Genomic DNA, 20738 nt, shown 5'->3' with positions numbered 1-20738 from the left:
TTGAACTTTAAATCTGCTGAATACTAAAAAGTGACGAAAGAACTGCATAGTCCTCGCCTCCGCGTCCGTAATAGAATTGAAACTTTCCTTTACATGAGCTAGGACATTTTTCATTCTACACGTGTGGGAATGTGCCCCTTTTTGCATGGTTACCACCCACATTTTGCCTGACGTCGGATGCAACCTAACTTGCTGTGCCCTGGGTCCCGGCTAATCAGGTTCCTAAGGCCTGTGTTCTTTCCCAAGACTGTACCTTTGTATCTATAATTGGCACATCCCTGGTCACAGCTAAGCCCCTTGTAAAAGGTACCCTGGATACCAAGGGCATTGTGACCAGGGAAGGCCTCTAAGGGCTGCCCCACCTATTCTGCCACCCTTAGAGTCCCTGCACCTTAACCGCCACACACTGAAACTGCAGGCTTTATGTTTTGGTGCAGAGAAAAGTGAAGAGTCGACATGGCACACATCCCTGTCTGCTATGCTTGCAATCCACTGCCCAAGGCCTAGGTAAGTTGCCCCTCTATCAGGGTGCACTAGCCCTAAGGGGAGGGTACAGAGGCATGAGCCCTGTACCCCTAGTGTCTAAGTCCATTCTTAGCCATTGTAAGTGTAGTAAAGCCATAAAGAGTATATGGTCTGAAAGTTGGTCATTACGAACTCCACAGCACCATAATGGCTTTACGTAAAACATGGGAACTTTGGTAGCAAACTTCTCAGCACATTAAACCCACACCGATTCCAGAGTGGGATTTAATGTAAAATGCACTAAGAGGAAATCTTAGAGATGCCCCGGAAAATAAACCATCCTTGGTGTGGTTCCTGAATGGCTGCCCGCCATTTGCCACCACCAGACAGGTTTCCCCTCTCTGGGTCCAGAAACAAAGCCCATACTGGGCAGAGCTGTCATGCCTCCTCCCCAGGATGGGCTGGGTCCACGAAAGAGGAAGCTTTAAAGGCCTGCTGCCTTTGGATGCTGTCCCTGCCATTGCTGTCCCCAGCAACTGGCTCCCACCAGTTCTGGCCCCACTTTAGGTGAGAGAATCGGCAAGAAATACGAACTAGCAAGAGAGGTGTGCCCACCTTTGCCAACCCCACCCCTAAGGTGGGGCAGGCGAGGTGAAGCACACATCTCAATCCCCTCCATCATGAACCAGGAAAAGGCTCATGCCCCCTCCCACTGGAGGGTGGCATATTAGGGGCTGTACCCACCCCAAGGAAGGTACCCATTGGTCTCAACCTGTACACCCTTTTAATGCCCCTAAATTTAGTAATTAAAGGTAAGCTTGAACCTTGCATACTCAGATTCGAGGATGGACCGAAGAGCCATGCTGACCCAGGAAGGAGAAGAGGACAACAACTGCCTTTGCCCCAGCCCTACCAGCCTTTCCTTTCTGCAACCAGACTACAGCAAGAACCCTGGCGAGTCCAGCAGCCAGCAACCCTCAGAGTCCAGAGGACCTGCCCTGCGACCTTCCCACAGACTCTGTATTCCATGGGAACCGGATTTGATCAACCAAAGACTCACCTCCAGAATCCAGATACCGCTGTCCCCCCGATTCTGCACCACTCTGCACCGGACACCCACGACCCAAGTTCAAGTGGCCCAACACCCATGGAGGTCTCCCCAGCGATCCTGACCTGGGATCTGGTGATCTCTGACCTCCCTCAGGCCCCCAACCGCGACCGGAGCTGGTAAGAAAACCAGACGCCAGAAGACACCCTGGCACCCAATGCCCCACGGCCTTGGGTGGCCCTCCCGACAGTGTCCAGGCATCCCCAAGATCCCAACATACCTCTCCATCCAGTGGTCGCCTTCAGGAAGCCTCACTGCCTGAGTTTGCAGCATCTTTTCGAAACTAAAGGTCTCCATTAAAAAACACAGGGTCTCGGATGTCCGACTTGCACCCTGCCGTGCCAGTGCCGCTGGTGGTGCAGCTCCTGTGCTGGTCATTGGCCCCTGAAGTGCGGACCTTAACCCCAGGAGCTTTGCTCCCACGCCAGAGTGGCCTGCTCGTCAGCAGTCCCTAACCGGAGGCCCCCTTAGCCCCACTGGCTAACATTCAGCCCCTGCACTCTGCACCCGGATACCCCAGTGCCGCTGGTGGTGCAACTTGAGTGCCAATCTAGACCTTGGGCAACCTTGGTCCTAACCCCCAAAATTTGCCCTGGTAAGTTGAGTACTTACCTTTAAAACTGATAACCATTTTTCTCCCATAGGAACTGTTATTAGATTTTCTGCCTACGAATGTGCTGTGTGGAACTGTTAATGAATGTATGGAGAAAAGTGAACTCAATTGCAAAGTATAAAAAGTCATACTTACCTTATACTGCATGAACATACGATGTGGTATCTAGGCATACCAACCCCAGTACTCAAAGTAATCAAAAAGTAATCTGAAAGCAATTACTGTGTAATTCAAACTGCATTTCAAAGTAATACAAACCTGTAACAACTTCAAATTCAACCACAACTGCATTTCCTTGAACAGTCTTGCATTAAAGAAGTGTATTTTACTTACCTGTGCCAAGTCGAGCTTTGTTCTAAAAATAAAACATAAGTGTGAGAAGTTGGCCTGGCATATGCTGGTCACTAGTTATAGTGGCCACCTTGCACCAGTCCAATTCGACTCTTATTGATGATAGGTTTAAGACAACCTTTAAAGAAAGCTATCCTAGTGGTAGCTGTGGAGAGCAGCCTTCAGGCTAAGTCTTGAAGGAGTGTTAAGCTTACTGTTTTACCATAATAACCTCTTGAATAACCAAATGAAAGAGTAGCCCACACAGGTATATATATAAAATATATGTATTTATTCTAGACAGAATCTCACAGTCGCTTTATGAGACTAGTGGCCAAGTTACACTTCAAACAAGCATTTATAAACACAATAGATAGCACAGAAATCAATGGGCCCCAGGGGGGGACCAAACCATATATCAAAAAAGTGGTATAAGAACCACGACAATTCTACAGGCAATGCCTAGGGCATTCAGGATCGCTTGCCCCTTCAGAATCCACCCACAGTTATGAGGAAGGGGACCCACGGGAGACACGTGCAGTGCAAAGAGCTGCTATCGGGATCTCAATGTTAGCCTATGAAGAATGTCGCGGTTTAAATTACACAGATTAAAGTCACTTCTAGCAGGAGTACAAAGTTAAATCTTTAGACTTAAGCTTTTGAGGAGCCCACTACCACGAGAGTACCGTGTTACCACTGTTACCTGCCCCAGGGAAGCCGGGTGCATAGGTCGATTCTGGTGTCGGGTCGCAGGCTGATTTTCTATAGGAAAATGTTCAAAAGTGCTGCTAGCCAAAAGCGTTGATGATGCCGTGAAGATCAAAGATGTGAAGATTGTCGAGAAGAACCTGAAAGCAGAGGGGACAGAGTCTGGGTCACGGCACAGTGACCAGGAGGCTCAAAGCAAGGAGCCTTTCGATGTCGGGTGCTTCAGGTGAGAGGTGCTGTCGCTTGGATCTGCAGCCACAGGCTCCGGGAGGCTTCAAGGAAGGCCAGCTTCCGGAGGGCGACTGTCCCGCGTCGGATGAGGGTCGCTGCGGTGTTAGTGTCCGGATTGGATCCACTAAGCCTTGGCAACCGCAACCCACGAAGAATAAACAAATCAGCTACAGTGCAGACCCACGAGGTCTGGGAGAGGTCTCCTTTGGAGAGACTGTAGAGTAGGCCTGGAGCAACCAGGGGAACTCTTGTTTGTAGAAATAGACCTCCGCTAGGGCCCACAAGTCGAGAGACAAGGGACCGCGGGAGGCGGCAATTTGGCGTGCGTAAAAGGGCACCCACGGGCCACCGGAGGGGGCTAGGGCGCTGGTCTTTGGCACAATTGCTGTAGAGTGGTTGGCTCGAAAACGGGCCAAAGCACAACTTCCCCACTGGTCAGGGTCGTGTGCTATGCAAGAGGTGGCCGGTGTCCTGGGGTATTGGGGATCTCGGCACTCACGCGGTCCACGGTGCCCAAACTCGTTGAGCACACTCACTGGCCTCTGGGATGCGCTGGAAACCCACCTCCAGGGTACTGGAATTCGTCGAAGTCCGTCGGAGCAGCGAAGTTCCAACCAGGTCACTTGCAGTGTTTCAAGTGCCTGCCAAGCAGGGGGATAACTCCTTTATCCCAAGGGAGATTTCTTCCGTCAGCTGGGCAGCAGCAAGTTGAAGGTCAAGACTGTAAAGTTCAAGATTAATCTGAGGCTCTGGGGCCACGTTCCAAGCGGTGTATGCAGAATTAGGTCTCTGCAGCTGCCTACGTGCAACTCTGAAAGGACATTTGGTGCACCCACCCTGTTCCAATCCACATTATCCTGTCTGGGGAGATGCTAGCACCTCCCTGCCACAGGAGCCCTATTGTCCAGCTGGCGAGGCTGGGGTTTTCCCCAGCAACAGCCAGCCAGGGTCGTGTAGGTGGCGGGCAGTAGCCATTTTGTGAAACTTGTGCACTTTTAAATTGGTGTCTAAATTCTACCGCTTTTCCCATATCGCCCCTCTAGCAGGGGGGAATCGTACCCTCATGCCCATGGCTGGACTGGGGGTATGATTCCTACATGTTTGACACCAAACACGATATGGTTCTGTGTAGCCATTCTCGAGTTATCGCGATAGACTTATAATGCGGTTAAGAGTATATGGTATTGCTACACTACAAACAACCCAGTAACGATTTTACGAAGGTTGCAGAGAGGCCCTACTCATGTAGGGGTCCCCCCTCACACATACCTCAGCACCCTGCCCTGTAGGATTAGCAAGGCCTGCTATGGGGGGTGACCTATGAGAGTACATGTGTTGTAATGGGGTGGGATATAGGGTATCTATATCCCTGTAAGGGGTGCTAGCACCACCTTACCCAGACTACAGTAGTGGTCTGGTGGTGTCAGTTTGTATGGCTGTCCCAGGGTGGCACAATAAGTGCTGCAGCCCTGGTAGGCCTACTGGGGGACCCATGCCCTGGGTACCTAGGGTACCATCTACAAGGGACTGGTAGGGCATGCCCAGCATCCAATTAGGTTTGTACCTAGAGTACTCACATCAGTTTTAGGGAGAAAGCAGATAGGCTGGGGTCCTGATAGCAGGATCCCAGCCAGACTAGTCAAAAACCATTCCAATACCAGGCAAAAAGTTGGGGGCAACCATTAGTCAGATTCCACTCTCCTACAATAAGTATACCTTTTTTATACTTACCCAATTGGTCTGGATTCTGTTTCTGAGTGTGTGTATTAGTCCTTGGCTGAGTGAATAGTACAAATGCTTAACACCCTCTAGATAAGCCTAACTGTTCGTCCACACTACCATAAAGAGCGTAGTTAGTACTTACCTAATTTAGCTTTTGCTATACCTCTGGGGATTCCCTGGACTCTGTGCACATTATACCTCATTTTGGTACAGTATATACAAAGCCAGCGTCCTACAACAGGAGAATGAAAAAACTATTTTGGACCAGAGTCACTCCCTTCAAAAGGAGGCAGCTCACTTATCGGATGTTTGTACCTCTGGCCAGATGATACTCCTTCAGAGCACACCAAAAGCAAAGCTAATTGCACTAAAATGCTATATAAACAGTGTGCAATGTTCAGGCATACTTATACTTTTGATTTAGAAAGGGAAACAAAGATCTACATATATCAGAATGCAAAGCAAAGACCTATTGCTAATAGTGAGTTATTCAGACATGGAAAACTTGAGAGTTCTGTCGTAAGGAAATGATTCACTGAATATGAAGACCCTCAGACAGGGGCCCTAGCTCACCTGCCTGTCCCTGGTCTTCATCATCCCATGACAGCATGGGAGAGAGGAGACAAGTGGTTTATGTAACTGGACATTACTTCACGTGATAGTATTTAACAGAGTTTTGTCCAATTGAGTCTGATGTTTTCTTTTGGCATACATAAGCGTGTCTCCCCCCCCCCCCCCCAAATTTTTCTATTGCATTCTTGTCATTCTACTCTTGTTTTTACCATTATAACAACAGGACTACAACTACCAGAATGGAATGGAATAAAAACTAGGAATCCTTGAATAACCCACGTTTGTCAAGGATTACGTTGACAGCTCTCGTCAAACCAGGCGGCTATTATTATACATTCAGTGGAGTCTTTCTGCGTCCGTGAAAGTTGACAATATGTAGCCCTACTTGAACTACTGACGGGTTCCTGTTTTTGGAAATCTGCTCACCCTAAGCACTGTTGCTATGAAATGGACGTTAGTATTTACCCTCACGAACCAGGGGTGTTTTACTAGCTTGGAACTTACCTTGGGTTTTCTGGAAAAGGGTCTTCAAATCAGAATGTCTTTGCCTCTATCTTGATTTCGAGTCTGAGGTACATCAAACAGTAAAACATTGGACAGCCAATCGGAAAGCTAGCTGTCGTTTACTGACAGCTAAAATGACCATACTAAAGGCTTGGCAGCCACGCAGCCTCGGAGAAAGCTGCAATTGGTTAAAAAGAGAAAGCTGTGTCCAGGAAGTGCAACACAGTCGCCGAGGAATTACCTTTAGTTGACCCGGCAGCTGCCAATTCTTCGCCGTGCTAATTTTCACGCGCAGTCTCAGAAAGTAACATAGAGTTGGGTTTGCGTGCGGCCGGTCCATCGCTTCCGGGTTGGCGTGGGCTGTCATTTCCAAAACTGCTGGGGTGGCTGAACTTTGCAGCTTCAGTTTTCAGGAAGAGACAAGTCACATCGCCGCGTTGCTGCTGTTTGCGAAGGTAGCGATCTGACAGCCCAGCCCGGGGGAGATCCAGTTTTCTTCGGTACCGTTCGACGCAGGGAATTAGCCTCCAGCAAATATATTGTTGCGTTAGACAGCGCACAGTAGGGGGCTCTGGCGTAGGAGACGACGCAATAAAACAGGGTGAGGTCATTTGGAACTGCTTGTGAGGGAGCGGACGCGCAAGGAGTGTGGAAGAAGCCGTAGCCAGTTTAGTTTGAACATGCCTATAGTGTGGCAGTAAGGAAAGAGGAGCCTCGCGTGAGCCGATGCATTTGTTTCTGTATTCCACACCATATACATTGGAGTCGGATCCAGGAAGTGATTGGTAAAATCTGGGAGTTGTTTTGATTTGGGTGGGCGTGTGTGTGGCGCCCCTATGTGGAGCAATAGTTTGGCCTGTTGATATGTCATGGAAGTAAGCTGATTAATTTGCATCATATATCGTGCGGAAGCATGTTATATACAGCAAAGTGCTGTCCTGTTCACACAGAAAAACACCGAATTAAAAAAACATTTCTAGTTTGTGCCATGTAGTAGTCCTTCGCTTCTGATTGTTAGGGCCTGCCCACTAATGTTAGTTAGCGTGCTCTGTTCCTACTTCCATGTGCTGGTAGATGTGTTGCATATTACGATGCCTGTTACGTTCCCTGTTATTAACTTCTCTTGGACGATTTATATTTGGCAAGTCACCCATCTCCATTATCTTAAGTTGTATCTATACCTTTACTGTTATTTTTTTATTTTTTTAGCTTGTGGTTCTCTCTATTTTAGAAACGAACATATTCTATGGTCACTGGTAGCGCCCTATTTTGAAGATTGGCAGAAGCAGCCATGGCGCCAGCTGACTGTCACAGCTCCCACTCTGACACCGCATTCTCGAGCCCCTACTCGTTCCAAAAGGAGCCGGATTTGCACCAAGAGACTAATTTATCTGTCTTTACAACTTAATTTTAAATGCAGCATCTGTTATGTTATGTTATGTGTATTTGTATAGCGCACAACTCTGCGAGAGGGTACCCTGATGCTGAAGCAGTAGCTGTGTGGGCTGAACCAGGGTCAGGCAGTAGCTGTGTGGGCTGAACCAGGGTCGGTGCTAGGCAAAGAGCCAGGACTTAAGTTTGTGCAAAATTCTGAGGAGGCGGCTCTGATGTGCAGAGCAGGTTGTTCCAGGGTTTAGGAGCGAGGTAGGAGAAGGTACGACTGCAGGACTTGGTTCAGTGTATGTGGAGTGTGATTGCAAGTAGAAGTCCAGCTGAACTTAAGTGTTTGGTTGGTTTGTGGAAGTCTAGTCAGTTTTTGAGGTACATGGGGCCAATGTTGTGTAAGTTTTTGCATGTGTGCAGGATGACTTTGAAGAGTGCTGTTTTGTGGATTAGGAGCAGTGGAGCTCTTTGAGGTGTGGGGTTATATGAATGCAAGGAGGGAGGTTCAGGGTGAGCCTGACCACTGAGTTTTGTATGATCTGAAGTCTTCTGGCTAGTTGAGTGTGAATTCCAGTATAGATTGAGTAGCTGTGGTCCAGCCTACTAGTGATGAGGACTTGGGTGGCGGTTCTGCGAGTGTTGGTGGGGAACCATTTGAAGATCATTTTGTGCATCTTGAGTGTATCGAAGCAAGAGACTAACACTGTACTTTAGCTTCGTATGTTTAAAGTGCGGCGTGCCGTCATTGCTACAAAAGTAAATAACTGAAAAAGAAATGCAGTGGCCGTCCGCCTTTTTTTCCTGTTTATTTAGTTTTGTAGCAATCGCGACATGCTGCGCTTTAGCTTCTAATGTTCAAAGCTAAAGCACGGCGTGCCGCCATTGCTACAAAAGTAATTAAATAGAAAAAAGTTGTGCACAGTCATTTTTTTTTTCTATTTATTCACTTTTGTAGCAATCGATGCACGCCACACTTTATCTTAAGATGTTTAAAACTGAAGTGCGGCTTGCCTTGATTGCTACAAAAGTAAATAAATGAAGAAAAGAAATGCAGCATCCCCCTGCCTTATTTTTACTATTTATTGACTTTTGTAGCAATGGTGGCAGGCTGCGCTTTATCTTCAGATGTTAAAAACTAAAGCGCGGCGTGCCGCGATTGCTACAAAAATAAATACATGGAAAAGAAATGCAGTTTACATTCTAGCAGATTTTAATACAATTTACCTCTGCAGCGTCACAGGTTGCAGATGTGGGATAGCATGTCGTGCCTCGTACAGCAACTACAAACCAGGGCGTGTTGCAAAAGCCGAACAGCATGTCGTGCTTGCTTCTGCAAGACATTAATTAACTAAATAGTGCTCACTAACTGTTAATGAAACCTAGAGAGTAAGGACGCATGTAAAAGGGGCTGTCCTCATAAGGGGGGAGCAACAGAATACAGGGAGGTACTAAGGAGGCACTACTAAGCCTATTCACAAATCAAAAGCCATTATTTACAAAGGACAGTAAGCAGACCCAATTGAAAAGATGGACGGAAAAACGGGCGGAGAGTAAAGTCCATGCCTGAATGCAGCATGGCTCGAAGAGACGGCGCAAGCGCTGCCTAGACAAGACCTAACAAGCGCCTTCGGTCTTTGAATGCCCAGCAAATGTGACAAGATAAAAACACAAGATTTACAGGCCTGTTTATCACATAAAACAAGTTTCGCATAGGGCGGTACAAACTCAAGCTGGACAGTCTAAAGCAAATAAAGCCAGCTAATGGGAAGGCAGAAAACGTGAGTTATAAACCTCAAAGCCATTGGCAAGGGATGGGCAGAACGCATTTTCAGGGCAACTTTCTGAACAAGATGTCTTTTGCATACCACACAGCTGCACTGCCTGATAGGTTGCGACCCAACAAAATCTGAAAGCCCTAGCCTGTCTACCACAAACCTCACAGCACCACTACCTGGAACCCTCCGATGATAGCGCTTGCAACATACAATTGTTTTCAATATAAACACGGAGGCATTAACTGAAAAAATTGTTAGTGTTTGTAGACAGTAGCAGCTTTGGGTCATCATACCAGCACCATAGTAATGCGCAAAGCTACGGACCTTAATCCTCTAGGGGCAATGCCACTGTGAGGACCACAGCCTCTCGCAGATGCCTCCCTAGGTGGAATGGAGACATCAAAGGGGGGAGTCCAAGCCTCTCTGAAGTGTAGAGGGGCCCAACCACTTCCACATAAGTATAAATAGATTAATTCTGTCTGTGAATAAGGGACTCCTCCACCCTACCCCTAATCCCTGCACTTTATGCTGCTACACCTTCACTTCTAGTCTCCAGCTGTCACTGTTCTTGAACTAGCCTTACTTTCTACAGGTAAAGTTACACTGACTAGCCAGTAATGATCTTCACTTCATGAACTGTCAAGTCTACTATTCCTCTGCCTAAAGAACAGCCTGGGTGTGTCAGTCCCCACCTTTGCTTTGCTCTCCCACCACAAAGATTCCTATGTTGGCCCCAGCTCTCTCTGAATTTGGTTACTGATTTTCCCCTACTATTCCTGGTGCTTGATTATCCCAGGGCCCTGAATGGGACTTTGCGAATTCTATGTTTTATGCCAAAAAGCCAATGTATCAAGTCATGATACTTGTTAGTTTGCAGGGACATGCATTAGTTCTTCTGGATTCAATGCATGTTGTACACGATGCATCCTGATTTCCACTTTGAAAACTCCTGGAACAAGAATGTGGAGGTGTTTGTAAAGCAAACAAGTCTATTGGCACCAACAGGCATTTAAATAATACCCTGTATTATCCTGTTCGACAACATAGTAGTTCATGCAATGCATTGTTTATTTTTAAACAGTGCCATAGGCTTAATTAAATTACACGTGTTGTTATAAGCTAAGCGATACCAAAGGGGATAATCGACGGAGCGTTTGAGCAAATCAAACACTCACCCCCAGTCAACTGATCTGGGTTTAATCCATCATCATTCTTTAGCTCACTCCACCACCCCAGTTCAGACATGGCCATATGCAAATCAGTCTGGCCCTGTGCCTCATGGGAACAGTCCAGCCCGAACTACCAAGCCATGTCTTCCCTGGACCGGAAACAAGCATCCTGGGACCGGTTTCGGGTTCATAACCCTCATCAGCCAGGCTAGCTTGAATCCAGCGGCAAAGTGTTATTTTTTTAGGAGGGATATGTATATCAACAGAGTGTGATGGTATTGTGCAATCTTCCACTTTAGTCTTGTGATCAGAGAGTCTGTGGGTGGTGAAAGGTACCTCTCATATTAATGTTCCATTAAGGGAATAGGCTTACAAACTTCTTGCAAAGAGGACTGTGGTTCCCATGACAGACAGCCCCAGTGAGCGCGATGAAAATCGTTTAACAATTGGCTTACAGGTGGATGTAATTGTCGCTCCTTATTATTATGGATACTTTTCAAGAGCTGGGCTTTTGTACAACAACCAAATACATTATAAGTGTTGTAGTTTGTTTTCTTCAACTGTATGTATGTGTGTGTGTGTGTGTATGTATGTACGTATATATATTTATATATATATATATATATATAAAAAATTTGGTCGTTTTTTTTCTGATGCACTTTGCACGTTTTAAATGGAGAATAATGCAGAAATAACAGAAGAAAAATAAAACTATGATCGCTTAAACAACTACGACTTGCCATGGATTTGTTGGTGTGAGTCCTGCCTTTCTGTGCCTCTCTGGGATTTTAGTGCAAACAAATAGAGGGGAAACACAGGAAATCATATGTATATGAAACAGAGAACTCTGGGTAGTTCCCAAATTTGGGTGGAGAGCAGCTCTAGTAGTATAGTGCACTGTACAACACCAGCTAGCTATGAATCCTCAAATGTCTAAGTTTCTATCAAGTTTTTAAGCATAGAATTAACACATTGCCATCCACGCCGAGACAGAAAGGGCCATAATCTTTTGCCATTTCTACAGCAAAGTCTTTAAGTATAATATTAGCACAGTGCCTCTTGTGGATGACACTGTGCTAATCATATGCATTTACCCAATGAGGTAGCCCTTGATAATTAGCCAATACAAAGTACTCCAGTCGGGTAGACATTTTCTGCAAAACTGTGGACTCTTGTTGGATAAGGGGGCAAGTGAGGTTTAGTTCTGGCCCAGTCACTTGCAAAGCTACTGACACAACCACACAGACACTCGGACACCCTCTCACAACCCATTCAGCCACTTTCATGCACACTCACAGACCCACACGGCCACTCACATACCCATACAGACACTGATGCATCCACTCAGACACCCAAAGAATCACTCTGACACCGACACACATTCAGACACCCACCACTCACACATACCCATTTTGCCACTCTCACATCCACTCACAAACCCAACTAGAGATACACAGTCACTCACATACCCAGTCACACACCCATACATACATTCACTCACAGATCCATACAGCCACTCACATACACACACACCCATACAGACACTCATAAACACACCCATACAGGCACTCACAAAACCACTCCCACACCACAGTTTCTAACACACTCACTCACAGATCCATACAGCCACTCACACACTCACTGACTTACAAATCCACTCACACACCCTCAAAACTACCCACTCATACACACCCATTCACAGACCCATTAAGCCATGCCCACTCACTGACCCATACAGGCACTCACACACCCATTCACCGACCCATACAGCCACTCACACAGCCATACAGCTACTCACACACCCACTCTCAAAGGTTACAAGTTAAAGTTAGGAAATACAATTAAAAAAAACTTTGAAATTCACAAAAAAAACTCAAAGGTTACAGGGATGTTGTAGTTAGGAAATAGCAGTAAAAAACATTCGAAATTCACTGAAAAAAATGAAAGGTTACAGGGACGTTATAGTTAGAAAATTGAATTTAGAAATTCACTGAAAAAGGCAATGGATACAGGGACGTTATAGTTGGGCTGGGATTTTATTCGTACAAAACCAGTGAAATCCAGCAGCTATGGTTACCTGAGATAACTATAACTTACGCCCCCGCAATGCATTGCTTATGACCTCCCATATCACATCACTCATGACATGGTCAGTGACATCGCTGGTGACATCCTCCCATGACTGTAAGTGTTTCTTAAACTTTTCTGAGACTTTGGCGGGCGGGGAAAGAGATGAAACCTCCGCTTCCAGCAGGCGGGAGTGCTTTGACAGCTCCCGCCTGCTGTAACCGTAGTTTATTGCTTTTGCATGGCGGGAATACAGTGTCTTTCCCAATAGATGATCTAGGAAGATGCACTTAAATGAGAAGATACGTACTGCACAGTGGGAGGTACCACGTTTTGTTTTTCACTTGAAAGTCAAAATGAGAAATAGATTTCACACTTCAGCACATGGAGACACACATAGGATGACATCTGCAATGCAGAGGGTCTCCAGTCCAAGCAGTAGGAGGCAAGTACCCAACTTCAACTGAACGTAGTGTTTACACGTTGACAAAATAAATATTTCGCTCTAAAGACCCAAAGCACTTACCTTACATGAAAGTGATGAGTGGGACCCTTTAATCTGAGGTATATGGAGAGTGGGCCACACTCATCTCTGGCAGCACATTGCACTTTATAAGTGCTTCGCCTTACGAAAACCACCACTGCTTGAACACGACCCCGAACTGGGACCGGCAAGGCGAGGGGGAAGGCACTTACCTTGGTCTTCAGGTGTTTGTCTTTCAGTTCAGAACCCTGTAAGAACCTCTATTTGACCTCTTTGTCCTTGTCAGGGTCATTTTGAACATCAGGGTATATGCAAGATTTCTTGGAAGAGGGAGCACTCTCTGGCGTTAAAAGGTAGCTGCCACAGCTTCTTATCTGGATTGAGACTTGTGATCTTCAAATCACTGTATGTTTCCGTGTCAAGCATCCAAATCAATAAGCAATCCTACAAACGCAAGGCAGACTTGTATCCTGAACATAGTAGCTGTTGTGGTGGTGAACCCAACCATTCATACAGATATGCTGCAAGATTTGAATTTTAGGAGGAAGTTGAAATCGGGTTGAAGTGCATCAGGCTTCAAATTCAGTTTGGTCTCTTGGAAGCAATCAACCCATATTGTTCAGTTTGATCCCATAGGGATGGCAGATGTCCTATAACGCCATTAGGATTAATAGGTTTAGTTCAAGTTGTCTTTTTGCCAGTCGAGCACTTGTTGAAGTGTTGTCCTCTTTTGCCAGAGTTGATGACGGTGGATGGGCACTGAACCATAACTCCTTTGTTCCGGTGTTGCACTGATCATGCCATTGGTCACAATCTTAGAGAAGGTGATGCTTTCTTCCAGGCCAAAGGGTGTCCAAAGTGGACTGAACCTGTCGGGTAAGCGCAAATAATCTACTCCGGTTCTAGTGTGAGTTGGAAGCAGACACAAAACAACATGGCTGAAATGGCCTAGTCAGGGAAAACTAAGAGGTTTTATTAGTGGAGGAAAGATGGGATGCAGTGCCATCAATACCGGAGCTATTTATTATTGCAACCCTCTACTTGGGGATATGCATACAGTATCGAACCTACACCCCTGTATCTCCCAACCCTTGATACACTTCCATCTTATTACACTCATCTTACATTCTATGGTAGGTGACAGGTTCCATTGATAGCTGACTATACAGATTTACCAAGGAGAGTCGGTAGGTATCCTCCATTCTGGAGCACCTGGAATTTATTTTGCATCCCACGAAAATAAAAATAGCTGTCCTTAATCTTTAGTCTTGTCATTGCAGTGGAAGTCACCCATGTTAAAAGAAGTGGCACTTTTGGTGGACCCTGACTCCAGCAGAGGCGAGTAGCCTGCTGTTGAAAAAGTCCACTTACAAAATCATGTACTGCATCTGTCGTGGGACTTGTGGTGGGTGCATTCTGTCCAAGAAGCATACCTGAAATGCTGCATTCAGTAGCTGGGATTTTGCTACTGCCTCAGATATGTTTAACCATACATCTGGAAAACGAAGGCTTGCAAAAGGTTAACCCCATGAATTAAAGGACAGCTACGAGTCTTTGACGAGAACTAATCATGTAGTTCTTTTCCACTTATCTGCCTGTTACAGAGGTATTTAGGCAACCCTTATTAGTCTAGCCATAAATCTAACTGTGGCCAAACATGCCAACTGTGCTTGCTTAATTTAAAATAAAAAATAAGTAATGTTATAGATACCATCTCAGGAGTATATGCCCAATGTACTGAATTTTCGCCACTTACAAATGCATGTTCTGGAGGCCATAAGCTACCATCTTGGAAAGCAGGGCTCCATACTTTCGTGGTAGGGAAATTGAGTACTGTACATTGGGTAATAGTAAAATATTTGATTGCTTAGATATGATAGACTGTGGTGTAGTGCTGTATATCAATTTATTACTACGTACTTGTGCGTTCAGATGTCAAGCTCGTGCTGGAATTAATACTGCTTTCAAAGAATGAAAAAAATACTGAATGTTAAGCAGTATTGTTGACTTTCGGTTAAGCGCTGTCTGAGCACAACGTAGGGTATCCATAACTAAGTTATGTGCTAGGTTATTCCGTGAAATAGCTCTCATCATAGAATCTTTGTTTCTTCCTAACCACACGGGTGCAGTTGTTGATTAAAGAACAAAAGTTATGTTTCTTAAAGAGTTGCTTTGTTGGGTTAACATGATGTGTGGCGCAGGCTGCATGGAGCCAGAAAGAGTGGAGAGAGTTACCACAAAAGGCTACAAAAGCAGACATGAGTACTAAAGGAAAGGTGGATGGAAAGATTTAAGTCTGGGACAGAGAGAGCGGAAAAGTAATTGAGACTGTTACTAAGCAAAAAGTGTAAGAAAGCAGACCTGTGCAGAGATGTAAGAAATGCTGGAAAAGAGAGAGAGAGATAGACTTCAGAGGAATGATGAGCTTTGAGAAGGTGGCAGTTAAAGTAAGAGAAGACTAGGTCTGAGACTAGAGAAGGAGCAGTAAATGGAAATGAGGAGAAATAGAGAGACTTCACAGGCAGAAGAGACAACACACAGCATCTTGGGAACAGTCAATGGAAAGGGTGAATTGGAGCCACCATCAGTATTCAAGAACTGTAAAGAAAGACATAAGGGTCAAGTAGTGTTGTCACAACAAGAGAATGGTCAAGACAGGTTAATGGCTTATTCTGTTGTAGTACCTTACGACGACAGAGCTTCAGTATGCCACAGCTACGATCTTAGAAGTGGTTTAACTTGCAATGTCTTACTACATTTTTGAAACTATCACATCCTGTGCAAAAGGAGTACAATTTGTATCAAACAAAAGGGAGAGTTAGCCAAATGCAAAGTTTTGTCTAGGAGGATGTGGGTCACTATTAAAATCCGTGTAAGCATGCAGATGCTTGGAATCATAATCAAGAGCTCTAGAAAGTCTCAAAAAGGTTTTTGAGCTCTGTTAAAAGTTTATTTAATATTTGATGGAGATCTTCCCAGACTAGTGCGTTGCAAAGCAAAAGGTACTCTAAAATATATGAAAATCCATACAAGTCTGAAGAAATATCGTGACAGCTGTCCTGTAAGAACTGCAAATGTATTTATTTATTTATTTTTATGCAGATTCTGGCCTTCTGTAGTGAGCTAATAGATGTTGATTTGTCCGTGATCACGTCCGTACCAGAAGAACAAATAAGTATATACAGCCTAGTGACAGCTGAAGTTTCAGCTAGTGAGAAGGGACTTGGCCCTTGCATTCATAACGTCTAGCAATTACCATTGCATATTTTTGTAACTTATCTATGTACTCCAAGTGATCATGAGTCAATACATGCAGAACCTATCCGGATGTTTATATCATGGTTGTTTGAAGGGATGGGTGCAGCTGTTGGAATTGAGAAGATCAGAAATGCGCCTTGATCAAGTCTTCCTATAAGAGAACTGCATTCAGCATTTAAAGAAGCTAGCCACATGGATCACAGTCATAAAAATGAATGCTAGTCAAATGGATACATCTCCTGGTTGGGCGAACGACATGGCCACGATTGAGGATGTGTTGGCCGTCTTAGCCGCGATGCAAATCGAGCTCACCGCTTCCAGAAAGGAAACAGCAGACGTTAAGGCTAGACTGGACGCTCTGCAGAACGATCCGCTACAGGCGGATGCCTCTCATACGGCCACGGCTCCTGCGGTTGTGGTAGAGATGCCCGTAGCCATTCCTTTGGCGACACCAGAGAGGTACAGCGGAGACCCCAACACAGTGCAGGTATTCCTCACTCAAGTAGCACTGCATCTGTCCTGCAAACCAAAGGCCTTTCCGACCAGCCAAGCCAGAGTGGCCTTTCTGATCTCGTATCTTGCTGGGAACGCGGCGCAATGGGCAGTCCCACTGGTGAGCAGGGACGACCCTATCCTATGTGATTGGGGAGCCTTCCGCGAGGAATTCTTGAAGGTGTTTGATCGAAGGGCGGACTCGTATACTGCCGATCGAGAGGTGTTGGAGCTGAGGCAAGGCAACAATGATCTGGTGCAGTACCTTAATGCTTTTCGACGGTTAGTGGCCGAAACCAAGTGGCCCATAGCCAAACAAACCGCGCTGTTTCACCAGGGCTTGAGCGAAGAGCTCAAAGATGTGGTAGCACAAATCGACCCCCAACCCAAGACATGTGAGGGCTTGATCAACCTGGTGCTACGGCTGGACCATAGATTGAACGAAAGAAAGGGCGATCACAAGAGGAAAGGGAAAGCGCTGCCATCGTATGTTTCGATGGGTGGCCCTGAGACCAACTCCTCCACCAGGACAGAACCCATGGACATAGGAGCTATAAGGGCGAGCCTTACAGCCACTGAAAAAGAATCACGCCGCAAGCAAGGCCTTTGCCTTTACTGCGGAAAAAAGGGGCACTATGTACGCGAGTGTCCAGCCAAGCCAAAGACCTCACGATACCGAGCGAACAAAACGGTGACAGCAGTGGTGGACGCACCGGCGGAAAACTGAGGGACTCCGGGTCTAGGGAAGGGGCATCTTGGAGTCACACCCACATCCCTTCCATGTTGAGCCCGAATCAAAAAGGGCGAAGACATTTGTTTATTACCTTACACGTAGGAGTGCAGGACCAGTGGATACCTGTGGTAGCCATGGTTGATTCAGGAGCCACGGGCATGTTCATGGACTACAATGAAGCACGGAGACTGGGTCTCACTCTCCTTCCCAAACAGATACCAGAGGAGGTGTATGCAGTGGATGGGAGAAGTCTGGTGACCGGACCTATCGGACAGCACACAGGAGAAGTACCGGTGAGGTTCGGAAAACTGCATAACGAACGTATCGATTTTAGCATAATCAGAGCCCCGCAGTACGGGGTCATATTGGGTCTACCCTGGCTCCAAAAACATAACCCAACGGTGGATTGGCCTACGAATCCCATTGAGATGACTTCCCCGTTTTGTGAACAATGGTGCGGCATGCGGCAGGACCCCCACGTAGGTGAGGTAGGCGAAGGGCACACGGTCGCCACGGCAGCAGAAAAGGCCGTAAAGCTGCCCAGAGTGTATCACAGTTTCGGGGACGTCTTCGATGAAATCCGAGCGGAGGTGCTCCCTCCACATAGACCGTTCGACTGCCAAATCGACCTGGTTCCGGGGCTAGCGTTCCAAGCGGCAGACTGTATGCGCTCACAGAACCCGAAAATGTACATCTACGGGGATATTTGGATAAGTTACTAGGGCTGGGGTTCATCAGGCCGTCGAAATCCCCTGCCGCATCGCCTCTCTTTTTCATCCCGAAAGCAAATGGCGAATTGAGGGCCTGCGTGGACTTTAGGGCCTTGAACGCGATAACCATAAAAAACCGGTACCCCTTGCCTCTCATAAGCGTTCTCCTGGAACAGGTAAAAAAGGCCCAAATATACACAAAGCTTGATCTCAAGGGGGCATACCATCTAGTGCGCATGAGGGACGGTGACGAATGGAAAACCGCCTTTAAGACCAGGTTCGGGCTATTTGAGTACCTCGTCATGCCGTTCGGACTATGCAATGCCCCTGCCGCCTTCCAATACTTCCTCAATGAGGTGTTCCGGGAGGTATTGGATATCTACGTGGTCGTTTATATAGACGACATACTCATCTACTCCAACTCAGAGGAAGAACACGTACAGCACGTATCCGCGGTTCTCAAAAAACTGAGGGAAAACATGCTATACTGCAAACTCAGCAAATGTGACTTCCACGTCACATCAGTGGAATTCCTTGGGGTGATGCTGAGCCCCAACGGACAGGAGATGGCGGAACGCAAGATCAGAGCGGTGGAGGAGTGGCCGGTGCCCCGAGGAGTAAAGGAAGTCCAGAGCTTCATCGGCTTCGCCAACTTTTATAGGCGTTTTATTGAGGGGTTTTCTGGCTTGGTTGCCCCGATCACGCAACTACTAAGGAAGTCTCAGGAGTTCGTGTGGGGACCAGAAGCACAAAAAGCATTTGTGGCCCTCAAGAAGGCCTTCAGCACCGCCCCGGTGCTAGCTCACTCGAATCCGGAATTACCCTATGTGGTAGAAGCGGACGCCTCTGATGTGGCGCTGGGTGCCATTCTATCTCAGAGGAATGAGGTGTCGGGTTTGCTCCATCCTGTGGCGTACATGTCTCGTAAATTGAACGACGCGGAACGCAATTACCATATTGCGGAGAAGGAACTACTCGCAATAAAGGACGCATTTGCTGAGTGGAGGCATTTGTTAATGGGGGCCAGACACGTGGTTACAGTGTATACGGACCACAGAAACCTCCAGTTTCTGACGGCGGCGCGGCATTTATCTCCCCGTCAAATGAGGTGGATGATCTTTTTCTCCGGTTTCAATTTCCACATCACATACCGACCCGGTACGGAGAACAGGAAAGCGGACGCGCTTTCGAGGCAATCGAATGCCAGGGATCCGCAGCCGGTTGCCGAACATTCCATCATCCCTCCAGGAGTTGTGATAGGGGTGATTCAACTACAGACGTTCCTCAGGGGGGTCCAGAAGGGGACCCATACCTTCATGTGGCGGAGGTGGCTTCACAGTCACAAGGAGTGGCAGATGAAGGACGGGATTCCGGTGAAAGGACGATGTATGTTGTTACCCACGCCTAGGCTTCGAAAACAGGCCTTCACCTGGTGCCACGTGTCTCCCTGTGCCGGCCATCTGGGTGTCGAAAAGACGGTAGCGAGCCTAGGACGGCAGTTCTGGTGGCCTGCCATGAGAACAGACGTCCGGAATTGGTGTTCATCATGTACCGTTTGCGCATCCATGAAATCGGACCACAGAAGATCGCAAGGACTCCTCCAACCCCTTCCTACACCGACCAAACCCTGGGAAAACATATCCTTGGACTTCATTGTCGGGCTACCAAAGGATCAAGGAAAGACGGCCATACTGGTGGTGGTGGACTATCTCACGAAGATGGGGCACTTCCTCGCTTGCAAACAGGTACCTTCGGCAGGAGAGCTGGCGTCGTTGTTATTGAAGAATGTAGTGAGACTACATGGCCTACCCAACGTGATCGTGTCGGACAGGGGGTCTCCGTTCACGTCGCACTTCTGAAAAACTTGGTGTTCGGCGTTACACGTCAAGTCTGCCATGTCCACGAGTTATCACCCGCAGACGGACGGCCAGACGGAGCGCCTGAACCAGTCGCTCAAACAATATCTGCGTTGTTTTGTAGAGCAAGGGAAGGATGAGTGGGTGGACCTACTTTGGATCGCGGAAATCGCGTACAACAACGCCACACATTGTTCCACCAAGGCCTCCCCTTTTTATAGTAACTACGGCCATCATCCCCGGTTCTTGCCGTTTCTGCACCCGGTCAGGGAAGACAGATTGCCGACAACAGCCAAGAGGGTGGCCCGCATCAAGGAGGCCTTGATGAGTTCTCGAGTTGCCCTGGAGGGGGCTAAAGCCACGTATAAAGCCTTTTCTGATAGGAGGAGAAGGCCTGGACCGGTCTACAAACCTGGAGATTACGTCTGGGTCTCTACACGGCACATGAGATTCAAGAAAAGTAGCGTGTTCCATCCCCGCTTCATGGGCCCATATAGGATCCTTCGATGCATCAGCCCGGTGAACGTGAAAGTGTGCCTGCCCCAGTCCCTGCGGAT

The 20738-nt window shown here is 47.0% G+C and overlaps 2 protein-coding genes across 5 annotated transcripts in view; one reads left to right on the top strand and one right to left on the bottom strand.

Moving 5' to 3' along the window:
* NICN1 (nicolin 1, tubulin polyglutamylase complex subunit) overlaps positions 1-6593 on the bottom strand; it is an 88298-nt gene extending 81705 nt beyond the window's left edge. For 2 of the 3 annotated variants that reach the window (XM_085625047.1, XM_085625049.1), the window contains exon 1: positions 6255-6374. The gene's annotated coding sequence lies outside the window, so the exon portion shown is untranslated. Of the gene's footprint in view, positions 1-6254; positions 6375-6495 lie in introns of those variants that run through there. The other variant, XM_085625048.1, reaches the window with a different exon arrangement.
* Positions 6486-20738, top strand: part of LOC146797846 (acylamino-acid-releasing enzyme-like) — a 286819-nt gene continuing 272566 nt past the window's right edge. The window contains exon 1 of one of the 2 annotated variants that reach the window (XM_085625045.1): positions 6486-6855. The gene's annotated coding sequence lies outside the window, so the exon portion shown is untranslated. The remainder of the gene's footprint in view (positions 6856-20738) is intronic. The other variant, XM_085625046.1, reaches the window with a different exon arrangement.

Source organism: Triturus cristatus, chromosome 9 (assembly GCF_964204655.1).
Source record: "Triturus cristatus chromosome 9, aTriCri1.1, whole genome shotgun sequence".
NCBI lineage: Eukaryota > Metazoa > Chordata > Amphibia > Caudata > Salamandridae > Triturus > Triturus cristatus.
This window is presented reverse-complemented; position numbering and strand designations above follow the sequence as displayed.